General features: G+C 37.4%; 1 long non-coding RNA gene across 1 annotated transcript; it reads left to right on the forward strand.

Annotated features, from left to right (window-relative positions):
• The first annotated feature begins 13994 nt into the window (after nucleotides 1-13994).
• LOC118485552 lies at nucleotides 13995-17113 on the forward strand. Its single transcript, XR_004876624.1, has 3 exons — nucleotides 13995-14096; nucleotides 14980-15066; nucleotides 16776-17113. It is a non-coding gene; the product is annotated as an uncharacterized LOC118485552 (long non-coding RNA).
• Nucleotides 17114-22573: the final 5460 nt, after the last annotated feature.

Genomic DNA, 22573 nt, shown 5'->3' on the forward strand with positions numbered 1-22573 from the left:
CTCACAAGAAGAACCAAGAACATGGAAAGAAGCCTTGAAAGATAGCGCTTGGGTTGAAGCAATGCAGGAAGAACTGCAACAATTCCAGAAGCTGGGTGTCTGGAAACTAGTAGAGAAACCTGCTGGATACAAGAAGATTGGTACCCGTTGGGTTTTCAAATGCAAAAAGGATGACCGCGGAGTTGTTATCCGAAACAAAGCTCGTTTAGTCGTTCAGGGTTTTCGTCAGATTGAAGGGATCGACTACAACGAAGTATATGCACCAGTGGCACGTCTCGAAGCAATTCGAATCTTTCTAGCCTATGCGTCCTTCAAAGGATTCAAGGTCTATCAGATGGACGTGAAAAGTGCATTTTTACACGGTGTGGTTGAAGAAGAGGTGTACGTCGAACAGCCTCCAGGTTTTGAAGATCCTATCCATCCCGATCGGGTTTGGTTGCTCAACAAAGCTCTCTATGGTCTTCATCAAGCACCACGAGCTTGGTATGCAACCTTATCTCACTATCTGCTGGAGAACGGTTTTCGTAGAGGTCTTATCGACTGTACTCTTTTCATCAAAGAACAAGATGGAGATCTTCTTCTGGTACAGGTATACGTTGATGACATTATTTTTGGTTCTACTAATGATGTCTTGTGTAGGGAATTCGAGCGCATCATGCAGGATAAATTCGAGATGAGTGCTATGGGGGAAATGACTTTCTTCTTGGGCCTACAAGTACAACAAACGGAGTCTGGGATATTCATCCATCAGACTAAATATGTTGGTGACATCTTGAGCCGGTTCCAGATGTCTGATGCAACGCCCATTGGTACCCCATTGCCAACTAATCACGGAATTACTCCAGACTCGAAGGGAGAAGCTGTTAGCCCTTCAATCTATCGCGCTATGATTGGATCTCTCATGTACCTCACAGCATCAAGGCCAGACATAATGTACCCGACGTGCCTGCTTGCCAGATATCAAGTTAATCCGAAGGCCTCACATCTTGCTGCTGTCAAAAGGATTTTTCGTTATTTGAAGGCGTACCCTGACACCGGTCTGTGGTACCCTAGGGATAATAACTTTGAATTGGTAGCTTTCAGTGATTCTGATTTTGGCGGATGCAAAATCGACGGCAAATCCACAACGGCTGGATGTCAGTTTTTAGGAAATCGCCTAGTTACATGGCAGTGCAAGAAGCAGACGTGTGTAGCTACATCAACATGCGAAGCTGAATACATTGCTGCCTCAAGTTGTTGCTCCCAAGTTCTTTGGATTCAACAACAAATGCGGGACTACGGTTTTGAATTCCTAACTACTCCTATTTACGTTGATAATTCTGCTGCTTTAGATATCACTAGAAATCCTGTGCAGCATTCAAAGACCAAACACATCGAAATCAAATATCACTTCATACGTGATTGCTTTGAGAAAAGGCTAATCGATGTTGTTAAGGTCCACACCGATGACCAACGTGCCGACTTATTTACCAAAGCATTTGACAAATCAAGATTTGACTTTTTATTATTGGTAAACGGCATTAAGGTCAAGCTAGAGTAAAACCAACATCGGAAAATCATTTTTGTAAATATCTTTGTGTGTTTTAAATTTGTCTTAGTTTATTGATTTTAGGGGGAGTAAATCCAAAAAATCTGAAAATCCAAAAACATCGAAAAATTCAAAAACACAAAAACAATAGAAAAACAAAAATGAGTTTCCTGGCGAGCAAAAGAGAAAATGATAGTACATCAGTGGTCTATCCAAACCTCTTTAAACCTTAAATGAAGAACGATAAGCAGCTCTATATAAGATGTATCGGTAGGCTCACAATCATTTTAAAGTGTGCAGGGTGATATAAATCTTAATCGACTGAAGACCAGGTGGGAACCATTCATTGGCATATGGTCTTAGTACCGAAATTTCGTTTGATAGATTGCCGAGGTTCTGAGATATTCGGTCTTTATGCTGCTTATCATCTGGGTATCATGGTTGTATCTTTTACCGAAAAATAACGGGGACGCAAGTCTAGATCTTCCATGATACTATACATACGTGTACATATTACATACTGCATTCGACCTCAATAAGTGATAAACAATCACATGTCCAAATCAAATAAGTGATAAAATATCACATTTATCCGGGTGTCAAGTTCGTCTCTCTGCTGTACGGAAGTACTGACCTGTTCACGGACTTGCACCTGTGCCCTCATGCATATGAAAATCAAGTTCCTCTTCAATAAGTGATTATATCACATAGGGCTTGTTTTCAAATCAAAATAAGTGAGTATCTCACAATTTATACGGTCAAACAGATGATAATCGGTATACTCACCGGTAAGATGAACTCTCGTGCATACCTTGATACGGGAATGTGTCGTGATGTGGATGAACACCGGTCGGTAAGTATAAATCATACATTAACGTATCCTCTAAACATGATTACATCTGATAAGTTGAGCTTAAGTGGACAACAATATCGATAATTGTTATAGGATGCTTATCTTAATGTTAACTAACTGAACAACAAGAGTGTTTTGGCATAACCGTACACTGATATGATTCTCTTACCCTCGAAACTCGCAAAAAGAATGTGTGTATATATTTATTTACTGCTTAACTTTTATTGTTTTCTTTTAAACAGTTTCGTCGTTTGGTGCATATCAGCACGACATTAGCGGTGATGTCGTTTGATAACACTCAAAGGATTTTAAATTGTTATCTTTTACTTTCAAAAATACCAAAAAGATTTTAGGCTTGTTTTAATATAAACTTTATAAAAGCCAAAAAGATTTTCCTTCTACTTTATTTTCGATCGTACGATGTTGGAACTCAAGTCTTCGTTGCCTGAAACCTGAACGAAAACCGGATTGACTAAATCTTCATAAACGGTCGAAATTTGCATGTTTTGAAAGTTAAAGACTAAAATTGACAAATTTATTAAACTTTCAAACTGTCGGACGGTGTTTGATTAATGACATGGTCATACGTGTGTCATTTGTTTATACTATATTCCAAGCAGTTGTTCTCATTACGCGTTTAGATTTCTTGCATGTGCAGATTCTAAAGGCTAGGAGAACATGGTCGATGACAAGCTTTGGAATGAAGACACGACGAGAAGGCGCTCAAAAGATGAAGATGATCGAGTTGCCGCTGGCCATCATCAACACCACAAGGATCTCACTTCATAAAGATAAAGTCCATTCACGAGCATAACTCAAGGGGGAGCTTATGTTAAGGGGGAGTTTGTCAACACACTTCCTACATGATACGGGTAGTTTGTTGATACACTCTCTGCTTTCAAGACGTGAAGACTTTGAAGATCCTCCGACATTGAAGACTTGAAAGGACATCAGAGTTTTGATAACTCGAAGACCAAAGACCGTCGAAGTTCAAGACGAGTCTACAACCATAGAAGATAAAGACAAAGCTACAGCCAAGGGGGAGTTTGTTGGTGCACTTGTGTCTGTACTTTGTCTGTATTCGGTCTGTATGTAACGATGTCCTGATTTGTGTTGTAAGTTGACCAAGTCAACCATCCTCCGGTTTGACTTGGACAACAGATTGTATGTTGAAAGATGTTCTGATCGAAGGATAGCTCCTCGAAGGATGGTGTTAATCCTTCGAGGTGAACGAAAGATATGGTTCGACTGATTAGACCTCGAAGGATGATCCTTCGAGGTCAATACTCATCGTTCGAACATGTTGTGATCGATAGATGATCCTTCGGACCATCTATCGAATCCTTCGAGCAGACCTGCTGAGCTGGGTATATATACCCATGCATGTGTTGAGTGTGAGTTAGTTCTGCCATTTGCACACCCGAGAGATAGAGAGATTTGAGAGCTTTCTGTCCAGAACTCACACACACACTTTAGAGAGTTTATAGAACATTTCTGTAAACATTGAGCTTGTAACCGAACCCTCATTGCATTAATACAAGTTGTGTTAATCGGTGAACTTGTGTGTTTGTTTCTCTACTTGATACTAACTCGGTTTGCTTGCTAGCTTGGATTCCGCACTCGCTAGTAGGTTTGTATAACAAGGTTTAGGTTCGGTATCCTCCGCGAAACAGGGACCTACAACACACATATTATTTGGTTGAGACCATAGCTTATTTGTTGTATATAATTGAATTGAATATAAAATAAATAGAGGTTGGCTTCTATACAAGACGAGTCTTGTACGAAGCATACGTGAGTATGTAAGCCATTGATCTTTTAAGATCAATGGCTCAAAGTAATCCAGTGGCATTTTCGTAAATATGAGATTCAAACAATTGAAGAAACAAATAGCAAAAGGGTATTCTGGTCCTTTCCCACTTGAACTCCTCCCCCCTTGATTTTCAAATGGCTATAACTTTTTCATACGTTAATATTTTTTTAATCATATTGAACGTGTAATCACGTAGTGGATTTATACTGAATGTGTAATCACGTAATAAGTATTCAAAATCACGTAGTCATGTGCTGGGTATTCAAAATCACGTAATGAACTAACGGGTATTCAAAATCCTGTAATTGTTTTAAGGAAACTATAGCAACGGGGTGCTCGAATTAAAGAGAATGAAATGCTCGTTAATATGGTGTAATTTTAAAAAAAAAAAATATTAACGTATAAAAGAGTTATATCCGTTAATGGGTTAGGCCATCAATATCAAAGTGTAATGTTTGACCCTTGAAGTTTTTTAATTGCAGTTGAGAAAGAAGATATTATGCAAATCAACAACACACATCCAAAATACTTCATGATTGGTGGAAAGGAGGCTACATCTATTTCCATAATTTGGTTCATTTACATGCTCTTGAAACATCCTGAGATTCAAGATATGGTTGAATAAGAAATCAAAGAAGCAACAAACATGAGAAACAAATTCAAGATAAGCTTCATGTAACTTGGAACAAAACTCTCGCGAGTCTATCATGCATCTCAGTGGTATGCAACTCAAATATTCAGCAATTTCTCTTTCTTTAACTTAACCAAAACTTTGACTAATCAACATGGTTACTAGTAGTTGTTGGAGTCGTTCAAAATGGATCGGATTTGATCAATCCAAAGAACTTTTTGTCTAAATTTATATAAAAATTATTATTATTATTATTATTATTATTATTAAGTGATAGGGATACGGAGCTAATCCATGATCTAGCAGACTGCAGACTCGTATTTGGTGCAACTAGACACAGAGAAGTGGACTGGAAAATGATTCAAGCTAAAAAGGGAATAACTTTCATTACGTTTGAAGTTATACGAGGATAAGTAATGGACATAAATGTCTCAACAAGTCACACGCATGGACAAATGCTATAGGTGGGTATTCCCAACTCTCAGGGACCCAATTTCGAAGTCAATGTTTTCCCCAATTAAGCATTTTTAATTAATTTCGCTTGTTTGTAAAAAAACAGATGGATTTTTTTAACTAGACATTTATTCGTTGTTTTTTAGGCTGTTAATTCAAGGAATCCTTGGGCTAAGTTACGTAACTCTGATTGGAACTTATAATTGATGAAGAATTAATGGAGATTACCTCTGACGGCAAGTTACCACTAATGAGGATTATGGAACTAGCCTATGATGTCAATTGTCAAGTTACCAGTTACCATCTGATGAAGATTAAGGTAACTTACCACTGAAGCGAGTTACCTCTAGTGAAGATTGATGAAGTCTCGCTAATGAAAAAGAGATGCCACGTGTATGCCTATCATTTGACGAAGACAATCTGTTGAGAGGATGTTATACATAATTGTCACTTGTCAATTCCATACGTCTCAACAAGAATATAGATACACGAGTCCGCATTGATATTATTATCACTTGACCCCATAGTTTAATGTTGTGCAAATTCAGAGAAAATTTGCATGTCACCCTCTTCATAGCTAGAGCGTTAGCTAGAAAACCATATGTAAATTCAATTTTAATTTATAGCTAGTTTTACATGATGTATTGAAACAATCAATTTTGATTAATACCTTGTGCTTATAGCAATTGTTCTTCTACTCTTGTTTATTGTTTTGCGCATATTGTGTATCAGTTGACGATGAAACAGTGATACCTAACACATTGATTAACTAATATCCCGCTGCAAACTAACTCACAGTGAACGTAGGGTATTAGCTAAGTTTTAGCTTGATTGCGATGCACAAAAATTTAATCTCCCGACAACATTGTATCCTTGAAAGATCTAATTCTCTTGGTAGTAACTCGGAAGGTATTCATGCAGTTGCAATATGTCATAAATAATGGATAAACAAAGTAGACATGACCTGTAAAGTTTACACAACTATTGCCCTAGGTTGTTAATAGACTTTTGTAACAACTGATGATTGCGATTTAGATGGGAAGAATGCACAGCTACTATTACGACACGATTGTTTGATAACCCCATACTAGCAACTTCAGTTGACAAATTACAATAAAAAGAAAGATTAGTAAAGAGGTAACAAAACAAAGGAAATCATAAAGTCATGTTGAGTGTAAAAATGTATCATGAGATCACAAATACCAAACTCATATCAAGAAATTTATAATAAAAAGAAAAGAAAAAAAACACATACACACAGCAAGTCAACCTTCAATCAAGAAACTAAACAAGTAACATCACAACACTTAAACTAATGTGTTCTATATTTTTGAATACCATAAAATGATACAAATCCAACCAAATAAAATTTGCTCTATTAGCCATGAATCCTACAATAATACTGAGACAATAAATTACATTCGCGTGGACCACAAAAACTTGTTCATCGTGTGAGATCCCTCTTTCCTCCTTACTTGATGCATAATCATATACCAACAGTTGAAAATAAGATAATTTGTTTTCGGAAAGTGCAGGAGTAACAAATCAATCATGCGAATATATCAAAAGAAACAAGAATTCAAGAACAAGCTTACAACTTTTTGCATCAGTGCGTTGTATTGCGCCTCAGTGATCACTCTTTTTCCTGAACCATAATACTTCTCTTTACTAAAGAAAAAATAAGCCATATTGGGTCTACCCCATGGTCCATAAACCGTAAAGAACCTCAAACCCGTCAAAGACAACCCATAAATATGATTATATGTCTGAGCGAATTCTTCAGCCGCTTTCTTCGTTGCAGCGTATAGGATCAGTTCGATCTGTTTCCGAAATCTTTTTCCGAAAAGGGTACTTCTGTATTCAACCAATAAACAGAACTAGAAGATACCCAAACAATTGCAGGCTGTGGATTTGCATTTTTGCATACTTCAAGAACAATAATAAAACCAGCAATATTACTATGAGTATGGGATTTTGGGTTTCTTCATTGCATATCTAACACCAGCTTGAGCAGCTAAATAAATAACATGAGTAAAATGAACTACCTCAAAGAGTTCGTTCAGCAAACCGGTGTCGTTTATGTCCCCTTCCGCAATGAAAATCCCACTTTTTTTCCACACATGTTAGACAAGCCCTTTTGAGGGTAGGATCGTAATAACTGTTAAAATTGTCTAACCCTAAAACGTAGTCACCACGCCATCTCAAGGCGGCGCTGATGTGGATTCCGACGAAACCAGCTGCTACGGTGACCAAAACAGAGTACCCTGTTTTCAATCCGATGTTGACTGATGACTTGACCGTTACTCCCATCGGTATCCCTATACACACACACAACTCTCAGTTTAACCTAATCGAACAGAGAGTGAGTGGTCATGTAAAAGATAGCAGTATTAGAAAGGTAACCTAGGACACAAAAATAATTAAGGTGTTGTATATTAATAAAACAAATAGCAAAAAGTAATCTAATCTAAATAAAATGAAATATGGATATAAAAGAACCTATAGGGTTTGTATGAATAAAAGCTAACAACTAACTGATGTAGAAAATAAAAAATCAGAACATACCTAGTTTTTAAACTACTTTCAAAGTGAACATTAGCAGCCTAAAATATCCAAATGAGTTACATAGATATAGTCCAATTAACAGATTAAGTGACCATTTCCAAAAGCAATCTGCATGGTACGTATGATGCAACATACAAATCTACACACAGCCATCAAACTAAACTACTTTTATGAAAAATGATCTACTGGATACTACAACATGAATGTGGATCTAGTATACAAAAGAAGCTAGGGAATACACATGAATGAAAAAAGAGGCATCTTTCATTGAGGCATTAAACCAAACACCTGGTGTGCATGTAAACTCAATACCTAAAAATCTCTTCCAAAACAAGCAAAAACAAAACTAATAAATGTACAACACCGCAACAAACGTCCCCAATTTCACATCTGCGGAAAGGGGAAAAAACACGAACAAGAAATAGCAGAAATTTACGATCAAAAGCAAACCCACAAAGGGGGCAACGGTTGAAATTAAAACAGCAACTAGAACTAGAACAGAGGTATAGTTTACTTTTTTGGAGCGTGATTATGGGGTAGCGGCGCAGCTTGTTGCCCGTTTACCAACTATCTCGATGTAAATTATCTGTTTATTAGTACACCGTTTTGAATATACAAGGGTATTTTGATTTAATATAAAAAAAAATTATGGGGAAAAGTGGTGGTTCGAACGCACCTAATGTGAAGAACATTTGCAGGGATGAATCAACTGAATCTCTCCTCCATTCCAGCAGTGTTTTTCTCATCTATACTAATTAGTACTAAACTCACCTGGAATGGAACAGGGAAGGGAAAAGAAGACGGTGTGTCACCAACCAAGACACCCCCCTAACTTTTAACATATAAACAAAACTCCCCCAAACTTTCACAATAAATTAATACCACCAAACTTTTACAACTTCACTCTGTGTCCGTCTATAAGCAAGTTACATATTCACTTTTAGCTTTTGATAATTAACAACTTTAACCCTCTCCTTGATAACACATGACTATACTTTCTTTTATCCCTATCTAAAATATTTTTATGACTTTACCCCGCAACGACACAAACTCTTTTTTATGTTAATAATGTTAATGCTACGCACATAACGTGTGTAAAAAGTATACAACGTGTAATGCGCTTGTCTCTTTGACATGAACAAGCCCAATAAAACGCTCCTTAACAATCCCAACTTTATCAACATAACGAATAACAACCGCCATTTGTTCTTTTTTTGAAACATCACATGATTCATCAACTAATAAAGAAAAAACATCATCACCAAGATCTTAAAAAATTTGTTTAAGTACCTCTTGAGCATAACAATGTTTAATGTCCGCTTGAATTTTAGGACTAGTCATTTGGTTATTCGCCGGTGCATTCTCTAAGATAACCTTACCAAGCTCTTCATTCATTTCACCCTTTAGTTCTAAAAGCTCTAAGAAATTTCCTTTATTTAATGAATCTTTTGATTCATCATGACCACGAAACGCCAAACCGCCATTCAACAACCTTTTTCCAAGCAAAGTAGAAGCACTTAATCTAAGTTTGTAATCACGTTTCTCCTTAGGGGTCCTTTTGTCCCATTGTGTGTTTACCGCTTGCTTTTCGTTAAATAAATCGGCACACTTTTGGAAACGTTTGTTGTGGGCACTATTAACTAACCCAACATGTTTTGTAAGTACCTCATGTACTTTTTTCCAATTGTTATACCCGTTCAAAACAAATGTGTCTCTATGATCACCAAATTCGGACCTAAACAAGTAACAACATAAGCAAAACACACGATCCGATTTTATACTATACTTTAACCATCCCTTGTATTCCTTTCGGTCATACCATTCTTGTTTGAATTTTCTCAACTCTTTACCTTGAAACGTTGATGTTGGATATTTAATACCCGTTGGTTGACATGGTCCTCTTAGTAGGTATGCTTTTCTAACATCATCTCGTTGATTCACGTTGTATGATGCTATCGCCTTGCGATCATGAGAATCCGAGGGAAGATCATTCACATCAACAAAATCGGAAGATGATCCAATTTCATCTGTTTTCCTCTTGTTGAGAAATCGCGCCATAACATCTTTACACATTGTGCCTATTAATCACATACAAAATAAACAATTTAATATTTTATGAACAATCGGAAGATGATCCAAATTCCAATATAAACATTTTATTATTAAATACTAAATTTAACATTTAATAATGAAATCAATGAATCAAGTTGTGGCTATAAATCAACATCAAGTCAGCAACCTTTTTTTAATAAACCATTTGCCGACTTGCCGACTTGCCGTAACTTTACAACAGCAACTTTATCAATTATCAACATTCAACAACATAACAACCCTATCATTCTATCAAAAACCTTATCAAAATTCAAAACTCTTGAAGAATAAAATCAAGGAGTGGTACCTGGTCGATCGAAGCCTGTGTTGATCGGATCAACTTGATCCTTCTTCTTTCTTGGTCGCTGCAGCAGAGAGGGGAGGGCGGGAGAGATGAAAGGTCGCCGATTGGGTTTATTTGGGTAATTGGGTTATGTTTTGTTAACCGATTTTGGTATTTGGGTTGGGTTTTACCATAAACTTATTCAATTGGGCTTGATGTTGGGCTATAGGAATACAAATTTTATTTAAAGAGATTTGTATACATAATTGGATCGGGTTTAAATCCGTGTTCACAAATTTTTTTTATATAAATTTCTAACATTTTTTTTCTAAGGGGTGCGGTCAGAATTTTCCAAGGGGTACGGTCGAAATTTTCGAAGGGGTGCGATCGGGATTTTTCGCGAAAAATAACACTAAATTTTTTTTTCAAGGGGTGCGGCCGCTCACCCACGGACTAAGGTAGGTCCGCCCCTGCATGGCGGGCTCTCAATGACAAACCAAACTAGTCATTGGCCAACGGCTATGTTAAAAAAAATTATTTTTTCACTATAAAACTCACACTTTTCTTCCATTTTTTTACTACATTCAATCACATCTTCTATAATCATCTTCAATTCTCCTTCTACAAAACGAAAAAATGCATCCTTATAACCTTGCTTATGACCCGAACAACCCGTATGTATTCCAAGAAAATAATCCTAGCCCACCACCCAATCGTCCAATGCCTCGTCCACTTTTCATACACTCTTCTATGCGCGTTGAAGCGAGTTCTGCATCGTATCTTGGGAATCGTTTGTATACTAACTTCCCACACACCGAGGATTCGATACCTACCCCGTTTACACAAACGCCCATGAACCTTTCACCAACCTCCATCGATCTTTCACAAACCGAAACCGTCCCCGAAACTCAACCACCCAACAATGGTCCTTTCGCATCGAAACCCATTAAAAAGAGAAGTCATAAGAAAAAAAATCGAGGCGGAGAAAGCACTTGAAACCGTCAAACGAAAACAACAAAAATGGGTCGTTGCTGAAGAACTTGCATTGGCGAGGGCTTGGTGTCAACAATCTCAACATCCAAGTTTAGGTATTCTTAAACTTTGTTTTTATTAATGGTTATTTTTTATACAACTTTGTAATATATTAAATTTTGTTTTTATTAAAATAGGAAATTCTCAACATCGAACTCATTTGTGGGAAGCGGTTAGTAGAGTATTCCATGAAGACTTGGGAAGGGAGGCTTATCGTGAAACAGATAGCTTATCCTCGAAGTGGAGCGAGATTAGCGGCCAACTTACAAAATATAGTAGTTTTTTTTAAATAAAGCAAAACAAAAACCAAAAAGTGGTGAAACCGAAGCCGACATTGTGACAAATGCATTGGTTGCATTCAAATCAAATGTGGGGACCGACTTCCGTTTCATGCATTGTTGGGAGATTTGTAAGTTCCATCCAAAGTGGGCGAATATCCCTAGTGGTAGTGAAAGTAACACATCTTCCAAAAGGTCAAGTGCCTTATCCCAAGCCCAATCTGATGCACGAGATCAAGAGTTTGAGGACCTTTTGGATGATTCGCCAAACCGGCTTGAGTATGGAAGGGATGCCTTAAAAAAGCGTGCTCAAAAATCAAAGTCAGGTACGGCATCGCCTTCAACTGGGAGTTCGGGCTCGCGTAGGGGAATATACAACGATCAGTTGGATGACATTTCATGCAAGTTAGATACATTCAACGTATTCCAACAACAAAAGGCCGAAATGCGAAAGAGCAAAGAAGCTAGAGATGCCCAGAAACAAAAACGGGATGATTTGAAATTTCTATCCCAGCCCATTGATCACCTAGAGGGTGACGAGTTGCAACTAGTCTTGGAGCGGAGAAAAGAGATAAAAAAGAAATATAAACTTTAGGAATTTTTTTTATATAATTTTCTTTATTTAAAAATATTAAAAATAATTAAATTTGTTGTTTTAAAAAATATTCAAATAGCCTAGCGGGTCAACCTAGCGAAGCCCACCAAACCCACGCCCCAAACCCCTGCCCCACCATACCGTGTTGAATGTGGGTCAGCCCATATCTGCCCCCAAGCCACGTTTCAACTCATGCCCCAACCTAAGCCCCACCATACCCCACGGTCTTAGTCCATAGATGAAAACAATTTCCTTTTCTTTGAAGTCCAATACGAATGAATGGTCAAAATTCAAAAGTCAAAATTCGTTGCAGGAACCTTTTGCCCTCCGCCCCTGCCCTTTCTCTATTTTGGTTGCGGGCAATATGAATGAGAATGAATTTGTATTCTTTTCTGTTTTTTACATGTGGTTGTTGGTAATATGAATGAATGTGTTTTTAATCAAGGGCCATCTCTGAAAATCATAATCTTTTTGCCTCTGTTTAAGATAAAAAATTTATGCTCTATTCGAAAATACTTGGAGAGATGTAATGCAAATTCACTATATCTCGAGCCCCCGATTTTGACTTTATGATTATCCCCAAATTTAGTTATTTTGGTTGATTTTGTTTCCATTTCGTTCCCAACATTCACCATAAGCAATCTTGAGAGTTTGCTTCATTCATCCTGTCTTCATAATTTTTCATGCTATTTCTCATTCTCATGTATAGTAAATACACTTCATTTAGCCTTATAGTAACAACTTTACTATTAATTTCACTCTATTACGAAATTCTTATATTTTTATAAAACTAAAAGTTTTTTAAAAAAAGAAGTGGATTAACCCAACTTAATTATCCCTTACTTAATTTTTATTTTAATGATTCTATTATCAAATGACCTTTTATGAATGTTCTTAGACCGCCCGTAGTGGGGCGTGATTTGTAAAAATATTTAAAAAAAAACGCTGTAAAACGCCCCGGCCACTATTACATGGGGCGTGACCGCGCGTTTTTTTTTCACAAAAAATCACAGTGGCGTTTTAATTAAAACGCTGAAATTTTGAAGGGATCGAGAAATTTGACCGTTGGCAAACGGTCAAAATTGTTAATTTTTTTTTTAATTTAAAAATTTACCCCACTATATATATCCACCCACTTTATCATATTTTTTATACAAAAACACCCACTTTCTTCTATTTTTTATAAAAAACACCCACTTTCTCCTACTTTTTTATACAATCATGCATCCATACCGACCTCCTTTTGGTGTCCCCGCAAGACCCACGAACCCGAACACAACCCAACCGCAAAACCCGTATAACCTTCAAGACATGGACCCGAGCTTTTTAACGTAATTACTTAAGTGGCGCCACTCCGTTTGTGCCTCCCGCTTTCGGCTATGGTCAAGCCGGCGGGTCGCAACCGTCACAACCCGAATCCAAACCCGATGTCCGTTTGTGCCTCCCGCTTTCTGTTTTTTTTTTTAATTTCAAGTAGTTTTGTAATTTTTTTTTAAATTAATAAATTTTTTTATGTTTTAAATTAAAAAAAATGATTGTGAAATGATTGAATGAGGGTTATTGGCATAATGCCCCACTACGCCACTTTTTGCTATAATACCCAAATATGACTAGGATGCCACGTGTCGGATAATGCCCCATAATAGGAGCATTATAACAACTTACCACTACACATGATCTTACAGGTTATATTCGCTTACGTGACTAGTTTAAGATATCAAATGACCTTTTATACATGTCACAAGTAATATTAAGTTGGGCTTGTTTAAGAAGGTGGACTGGGCCCAATTAACTTAATCAGCAATATAGCAGCCTATGTGACTCGTGAATCACAACACACTTCTTCCCTTCCGGCCACCACCGCATATAATACTTCCGACGACATCAAAACGGCGTCGGAGAAGAATATTATTACAGTTTCCATTCACTTCTCCAGCAGAGTTTCACTTCAACTCTGATTTTCATCGGTTCAATGTAAGTTCGCTTTAACCTAACTTAATTAAATTTCATTCTGTATTTTTTTTTCTCATCAAGTGTGTGTTGCTGGTTTTACATTATGATTTTAGTCATTTATGATGAATATACAATGTGTATTTGAACTGCTTAATAATTTAACCTAAATACTACTGTATGGTAGAGGTAAGGTTGTCTACATCTTTGTCTTTGTTTCTTTTTCACATGAATTTGTAATTCTAATTGCAGCTTCAAGGTCTTCTCTTCTCTTCACTGACACTTAAGTGTTGCTGGTTTTACTTTGTGATTTTAACTGCATAAGAATTTAACCTAAATAAGTAGAATGCCTGTTTCTTTTTTACATGAATTTCTAATTCGTATATCCATACGTGTTCATGTATCTACTAACTAGTTTATATTGGTTCAATTTATATCTCTGTTTTCAACCCAAATTGGGGGTGGTATCACAAAGCATTTTGTGAAATAAATGGTAACAAAACACATTACAGTAAACAGCAATCTTCATCAACATTGTTGTTTTGCTATTAAGACAATGGAATATAGAAAGACCCGCTTCACTAATAAATTGTAAACTTTAAAGCCATATGACCCTATATATATCAGTTTGAGACAGAAAAGGTGAAAAACAAACCAAACCATACCAAATCGACCCATCTTGACATTCATAAGTAAATGGCTTGAAACTGCCCTTAGTTATTGACAAAATTTTATGAACAAGATAATATAATATGGTATCAAGGCAACAAGCTTTTATACGCAGTTTTAGCTCTATTAGTTTCACTTCTACCTGAAATTCTTTGTTGTATGACTAAACTGCCCTGCTGCTTGTTTTGTATGGTCAGTTGGGCAAAATGCTAAAAGTCCTACCTTTTTTTTCATGTAGTAAGGGCAAAATCTGGTAAGAAGCAATCATTAGAAGATATGCTGGTGGCAAAATTGCACATTCTGCAATGAGGTTGCCTTAAATAAGGTGTGTTTTAACATACATACATACATATTCAGTTTTTCTTAGAAAATTTTGATGTATTCATATCAGTTCTTATTTTGGAAAATTGCTGTTACTTTTGACCTTAATTTATAGTCAAAGTAGGACAGGTAAAAGAGCAAAGATGAAATATATGACTTGCTTCACCCAGCTGTTAAAATTAAACTAAACTTATTACTTATAAATGAAGAGGTATAAGTAGAGCGGGCGATTCGGACCCAAATGTATAAAGTGGGTCTTTTTAAATCATCATGGGTTGATTTGGGTTTCTTTTTAGTAATTAATGGGTCCGGCTGGGTCATCCTAAAATACAGAAAGATATTTACGGGTCAAATTGGGTTTGGAAATAAAAAAGAAACGGGTGGAACGGGTTAGTGGGTTCGGAAGAAAAAAGAGACGGGTGGAACTGGTTAGAAGAATTCTATTGTTTTTTCTCATAAGTTTTTCTTTTTCTTCTCTCTAAATCCGAGATCGTCACTCTCACTCAAAATTGGTTCTTAGAAAAATCTCACCAAACCACCATATTAGAAGCTTACAGATTCTCCTTTACCCACGTCTCCTTTACGCACCATCTCTGTGTTCCGGTAAACTAGCGACGCCGACCACCATTAAGTTGGTGACATAGCAAACGATGGTGTTTCTGTCTTCCGGTAAACTAGCGACGCCGACCACCATAAAGTTGGTGACATTAAACGATGGTGTTTCATGTTATGCGGAGGTCGTAACATAACGGATCGATGGTGTAACCGGTGAGTGTGTAAATGATCACTCAATGGCTGACAGTTACGAACCCAAACGGGTTGACATATGCGAGAGATCAGGTGGAGCGATTACTGAATTGAAACCGCATGAATTATGAATCCTTGCTGCCTTGCTGGAAGAAACGATCGTTGGTTGTTCTTTTCTCAATTAGTATGTTTTAATATTTGATTTGTGTTTATTTGCTTTTTTTTTTCCCAAAATAAAACTGTTTTCTTTTAAGTTTCACTGAATTTTAGTTTTTCAATTAAAATGAATTTCTATTCAACATCTGTTACAATTTCAATGTCTATTTTAGTTAAGAAAGCAAAGGTTTTACCGTAGGGAATAGAGATTTTATTACTGCTGGGTGCAGACATCAATCTGTAAAATGACCATTCTAACCCGAACCCATTCTAATCTAAACCCAATCTGACCCAAACCAAAATGACGCTTTCCTTAATATGACCCATTCTGATCCACACCCATTCTGACCCGCACCCATTCTGACCCGAACCCGTTTTGATCCGTCACTACACCCAATCTGACCCGCTCATTTTGCCAGGCATAGGTATAAGCGTTATCATTGTAAAGTATGTTTGAGGTCTATAGTTTATTGATCTACCTTATCTAGAATTTTTGAGAATTTATTGCGCTCTTTCTAATAATCCTTGACTACTTTTTGCATGAGGAAAGAGAGTATGTGGTTTCTATCAATAATCCTTGACTACATAATCTACTAGTCTTTTGTCGGAATATTAACATCCAACACACTGTTTGCATCATCGATAGGGATTGTTAATTGTTTTACCAATTTAGACTTTTAACATGCTTTATGAATTCATATGGTTTTGGCTTTGAATGCGTTAGCATACATTCCCAGATTCCCTAACTGGTTGCCGATTTTATTAATCGGATTTCAGTTTGTTTAATCCCTTTTATGTTAGAATTTGCAGAGATAAATGCAAAGCATCAACAAACAAACAGACTACAGCAAAACAACGAACACTCAAGTAGTTTTCTACAAACGAATTTGCAAGTTATACTCGAATAATTCCAAGCCAATGTGCAAATTGTGGATGGAACTGTGAAAAGGTAAGAGTTAGCTCATATTAGTGTAAAGTTCACGATTTGTTCTTATGGTTTTGTCAAAGCTACAAATTTTATTCTCCCATTTTAAAACTCACAGAAATACCCCCTTGTTTTCGAAACCTGTAACATCAGTGGTCATTTTATTTATACTAGTGTGATTAATCCCGCACGTTGTGGCAGGTGGGAACTCGATTGGTTTCAATTTGGTTTTTGTTTTGTGCTCTAACTAGGTTTCGTGTTTTTCCCCTTTTACCTCCTCTGTAATAAAAACTTTTCAAGTTACTTCAAACTGATAACCAGGGGCCAAACCTGAGAATTCAGGCTGTCTAAGCCCGGAAAATACGTGCCCCTCACCGTAACGAAATAGATAATGTAAACTTATTTTGCCACTCGTTGATGTTATTATTATGATTCTTATTAATTTAAAGCCAAAATGGGCATTGGGCTAATACCTAACGAGCTTAAGTTATAAATTTTGAGATCCATAGTTTTAAATGGGCCTAAAATATAAGTTTATGTTTTATATGGGTTTTCTATTTTTTTTAAATGTATATAATACTTTTTTTAATGTGCCCTGGCCGTTGGTCCTCCCCGCTCACCTCAGTGTCGGTTGTGTTGATAACGAGGTCATTGGATTGATAAACATATTATATACAAAGAAAAGGGGATAGGGAATTTAGATTTTGGAGTTACAAAGCTTCTCTTAACTACCTTCGTTTCACTAAATTAATCATAAAAAAAGTTATTAAGGGAGCTCAAGATACCAGACCAGGCAAACTAAAGCTAGCCCACTGCACTTTAGCATAGTGAAAGTCTCTCTTAATTATGCATTAGCTTGAAGTGAAACTTCCGTCTATGTAAGAAAAGTCTTAACCTCCCTTACTTTGTGGGCGCACTGACCAAAGACCTACTCCTGCTTAGCGCAGGAGACTCACTTTAGCCTTGCTTAAGAGCATTCACATCCATTCCATCATATTTTCACCCTAAATTATACTAAAAAACACTACATTTTATCTCTCCTTTTCAATTATATAATATTTATTTATACCTTTATCATTACCTTTTCTCTCTCCTCCACACACAACCACTTTCAAAATATATTAAAAAATTATAGGGGTGAACAGTGTCCATCAAATATACAGATGAAGAGTAACATTTTCTCTCTCCTCCACACAACCACTCTTTATAGAGTCAAGTTATTCTACAAAGGCTTATAATTGTAAGAAGTGTAAGAAGGATTTATAGAGTGACAAGTGTCTAATAACCTAAAACTAAACCCATTACATCACCACCAAAAACCTAAACACCCACCCCCACCCCACCCCACCACCACCACCCAAAAACCTAACCCCCCCTCCCCTCCCCCCCCCCACCCACACACACACCCCACCCCCAAAAACCTAAAAAACCCTAAACCCCCCCCCCACCCCTCAAAAACCTAAAAAAAAAACTAAACACCCACCCTCACCCAAAACCCTAAACCCCCACCCCCTCGGCAAAAAAAAAAAAAAAAAGAATTTTTTTTAGGGTGGGTGATGTGTGGGGGGGGGGGGTTAGGTTTTTGGTAGTGGTGGTTGTTTAAGGTTTTTTTTTTTTTTTGTAGTGGGTTTTTTGGTGTAGTGGGTTTTTTTAGGTTATTGGACACTTATCACTCTATAAATCTTTTTACAGTTCTTACAATTAGGATCCTTTGTATTTGATTCTAATCCACTCTTTATATTATAAAAATTCCACACTAAGAATTTAATGGAATAGACGTGAATGCTCTAAAGTGGTGAGCAAATGCCAACAACCGACCCGATTAGGAAGCGAACCGACCCGATACCCGAAAACAGTATAAACTGATACCCGAAAACAATACCCTATCTAATACCTTGGTTCCGGTTCTCCATCAGTTCGGTTCCATGGTTCTCGGGTAGGAGAACCAAACCTGAAACCTGAATTGATGTTTATATCTTTGTCTGTTTCTCAAACCTACAATCACATCATTAATGTTTCATTCGATCAGCTGTAGGTCCCCCTTGTCGGTGGATGACGAACCTCAAACCTTGTTATACTAACCCACTAGCGAGTGCGGAATCCAAGCTAGCGAGCAAACCGGAATTAAGCAAGTATAAACACAAACACACAAGGGTTCACCGATTAACACAGTTTTGTATTAATGCAAATGAAGGTTTCGGTTACATGCACAATGTTTACAAATCTGTATTGCAAACTCTCACTATGTGTGTGTGTGTTTTGGACAGAATGCTCTCAAGAAGTCTCTCTATCTCTCGGTGTGCATCTGTCTTTCAAGTCTAAGTGAAACACAACACACTGCATGGGTATTTATACCCAGCCCATGACGTCTGGTCCGAAGGATCCGATAGATGGTCCGAAGGATCATCTATCGATCACAAAGCATTCGAAGGATCAGCAGGGACCTCGAAAGATCACCTTTCGAGGTCTATCATTCGATACATATCTTTCGACGAGATCGAAGGATCCAAATCATCCTTCGATCTCTTATCCTTCGACACAGAACATCTTTCAACATTTTACAAACTGTTGTCCAAGTCAAACCGGAGGATGGTTGACTTGGTCAACTTACAAGACTGATAAGGACATCGTTTACATCGTGACCGAATACAGACAAAGTACAGACACAAGTGCACCAACAAACTCCCCCTTGGCTGTAGCTTTGTCTTTATCTTCTATAGTTGTAGACTCGTCTCGAACTTCTACGGTCTTTGGACTTCGAGTTCTCAAAAACTCTGATGTCCTTTCAAGTCTTCAATGTCGGAGGATCTTCAAAGTCTTCACGTCTTGAAAGTAGAGAGTGTATCAACAAACTACCCGTATCATGTAGGAAGTGTGTTGACAAACTCCCCCTTAACATAAGCTCCCCCTTGAGTTATGCTCGTGAGATACTTTATCTTTATGAAGTGAGATCCTTGAGGTGTTGATGATGGTCAGCGGCAACTCGATCATCTTCATCACTTGAGTGCCTTCACGTCGTGTCTTCATTCCTAAGCTTGTCATCGACCATGTTCTCCTAGCCTTTAGAATCTGCACATGCAAGAAATCTAAACGCGTAATGAGAACAACTGCTTGGAATTGATAGCATAAACAAATGACGCACGTATGACCATGTCACAATCAAACACCATCCGACAGTTTGAAAGTTTAATAAAATTTATCAATTTTAATTTTCAACTTTCAAACACTTGCAAAATTTTGACCGTTTATGAAGATTTAGTCAATTCGGTTTTCAGTTAGGTTTCAGGTAACGAAGACTAGAGTTCCAACATCGTACGATCGAAAATAAAGTAGAAATAAAATCTTTTTGATATTTTTGTATTTCTCAAATGTAAAGACTGAAAGCAGTAAATAAATATATACAGACATTCTTTTTGCGAGTTTCGAGGGTAAGAGAATCATATCAGTGTACGGTCAAGCCAAAACGCTCTTGTTGTTCAGTTAGTTAGCATTAAGATAAACATCCTATAACAATTATCGGTATTGTTGTCCACTTAAGCTCAACTTATCAGATGTAATCATGGCGAGGGGATACGTTAAGGTATGATTTATACTTACCGACCGGTGTTCATCCACATCACGACACATTCCCGTATCAAGGTATGCACGAGGGTTCATCTTACCGGTGAGTATACCGATTATCATCTGTTTGACCGTATATGATGTGAGATTCTCACTTATTTTGAATGAAAACAAGCCCTATGTGATAGAATCACTTATTTATGAGGAACTTGATTTTCGTATGCATGAGGGCACAGGTGCAAGTCCGTGAACAGGTCAGTACTTCCGTACAGCAGAGAGACGAACTTGACACCCGGATAAATGTGATATTTTATCACTTATTTGATTTGGACATGTGATTGTTTATCACTTATTGAGGTCGAATGCAATATATATTATGTACACGTATGTATGGTATCATGGAAGATCTAGACTTGCGTCCCCGTTATTTTTCGGTAAAAGATACAACCATGATACCCAGATGATAAGCAGCATAAAGACCGAATATCTCAGAACCTCGGCAATCTATCAAACGAAATTTCGGTACTAAGACCATATGCCAATGAATGGTTCCCACCTGGTCTTCAGTCGATTAAGATTTATATCACCCTGCACACTTTAAAATGATTGTGAGCCTACCGATACATCTTATATAGAGCTGCTTATCGTTCTTCATTTTAAGGTTTAAAGAGGTTTGAATAGACCACTGATGTACTATCATTTTCTCTTTTGCTCGCCAGGAAACTCATTTTTGTTTTTCTATTGTTTTTGTGTTTTTGAAATTTTTCGATGTTTTTGGATTTTCAGATTTTTGGATTTACTCCCCCTAAAATCAATAAACTAAGATAAATTTAAAACACAAAGGTATTTACAAAAATGATTTTCCGACGTTGGTGTTACTCTTGCTTGACCTTAATGCCGTTTACCAATAATAAGAAGTCAAATCTTGATTTGTCAAAAGCTTTGGTAAATAAGTCGGCACGTTGGTCATCGGTGTGGACCTTAACAACATCGATTAGCCTTTTCTCAAAGCAATCACGTATGAAGTGATATTTGATTTCGATGTGTTTGGTCTTTGAATGCTGCACAGGATTTCTAGTGATATCTAAAGCAGCAGAATTATCAACGTAAATAGGAGTAGTTAGGAATTCAAAACCGTAGTCCCGCATTTGTTGTTGGATCCAAAGGACTTGGGAGCAACAACTTGAGGCAGCAATGTATTCAGCTTCGCATGTTGATGTAGCGACGCATGTCTGCTTCTTGCACTGCCATGTGACTAGGCGATTTCCTAAAAACTGACATCCAGCCGTTGTGGATTTGCCGTCGATTTTACATCCGCCAAAGTCAGAATCACTGAATGCTACCAATTCAAAGTTATTATCCCTAGGGTACCACAGACCGGTGTCAGGGTACGCCTTCAAATAACGAAAAATCCTTTTAACAGCTGCAAGATGGGAGGCCTTTGGATTAACTTGATATCTGGCAAGAAGACACGTTGGGTACATTATGTCTGGCCTTGATGCTGTGAGGTACATAAGAGATCCGATCATAGCGCGATAGATTGAAGGGCTAACAGCTTCTCCCTTCAAGTCAGGATTAATTCCGTGATTCGTTGGCAATGGGGTACCAATGGGCGTTGCATCGGACATCTGGAACCGGTTCAAGATGTCACCAACATATTTAGTCTGATGGATGAATATCCCAGATTCTGTTTGTTGTACTTGCAGGCCCAAGAAGAAGGTCATTTCCCCTATAGCACTCATCTCGAATTTATCCTGCATAATCCGCTCGAAATTCCTACACAAGACATCATTAGTAGAACCAAAAATAATATCATCAACGTATACCTGTACCAGAAGAAGATCTCCATCTTGTTCTTTGATGAAAAGAGTACAGTCGATAAGACCTCTTTGAAAACCGTTCTCCAGCAGATAATGAGATAAGGTTGCATACCAAGCTCGCGGTGCTTGATGAAGACCATAGAGAGCTTTGTTGAGCAACCAAACCCGATCGGGATGGATAGGATCTTCAAAACCTGGAGGCTGTTCGACGTACACCTCTTCTTCAACCACACCATGTAAAAATGCACTTTTCACGTCCATCTGATAAACCTTGAATCCTTTGAAGGACGCATAGGCTAGAA

This window comes from Helianthus annuus, chromosome 13, assembly GCF_002127325.2.
Source record: "Helianthus annuus cultivar XRQ/B chromosome 13, HanXRQr2.0-SUNRISE, whole genome shotgun sequence".
NCBI lineage: Eukaryota > Viridiplantae > Streptophyta > Magnoliopsida > Asterales > Asteraceae > Helianthus > Helianthus annuus.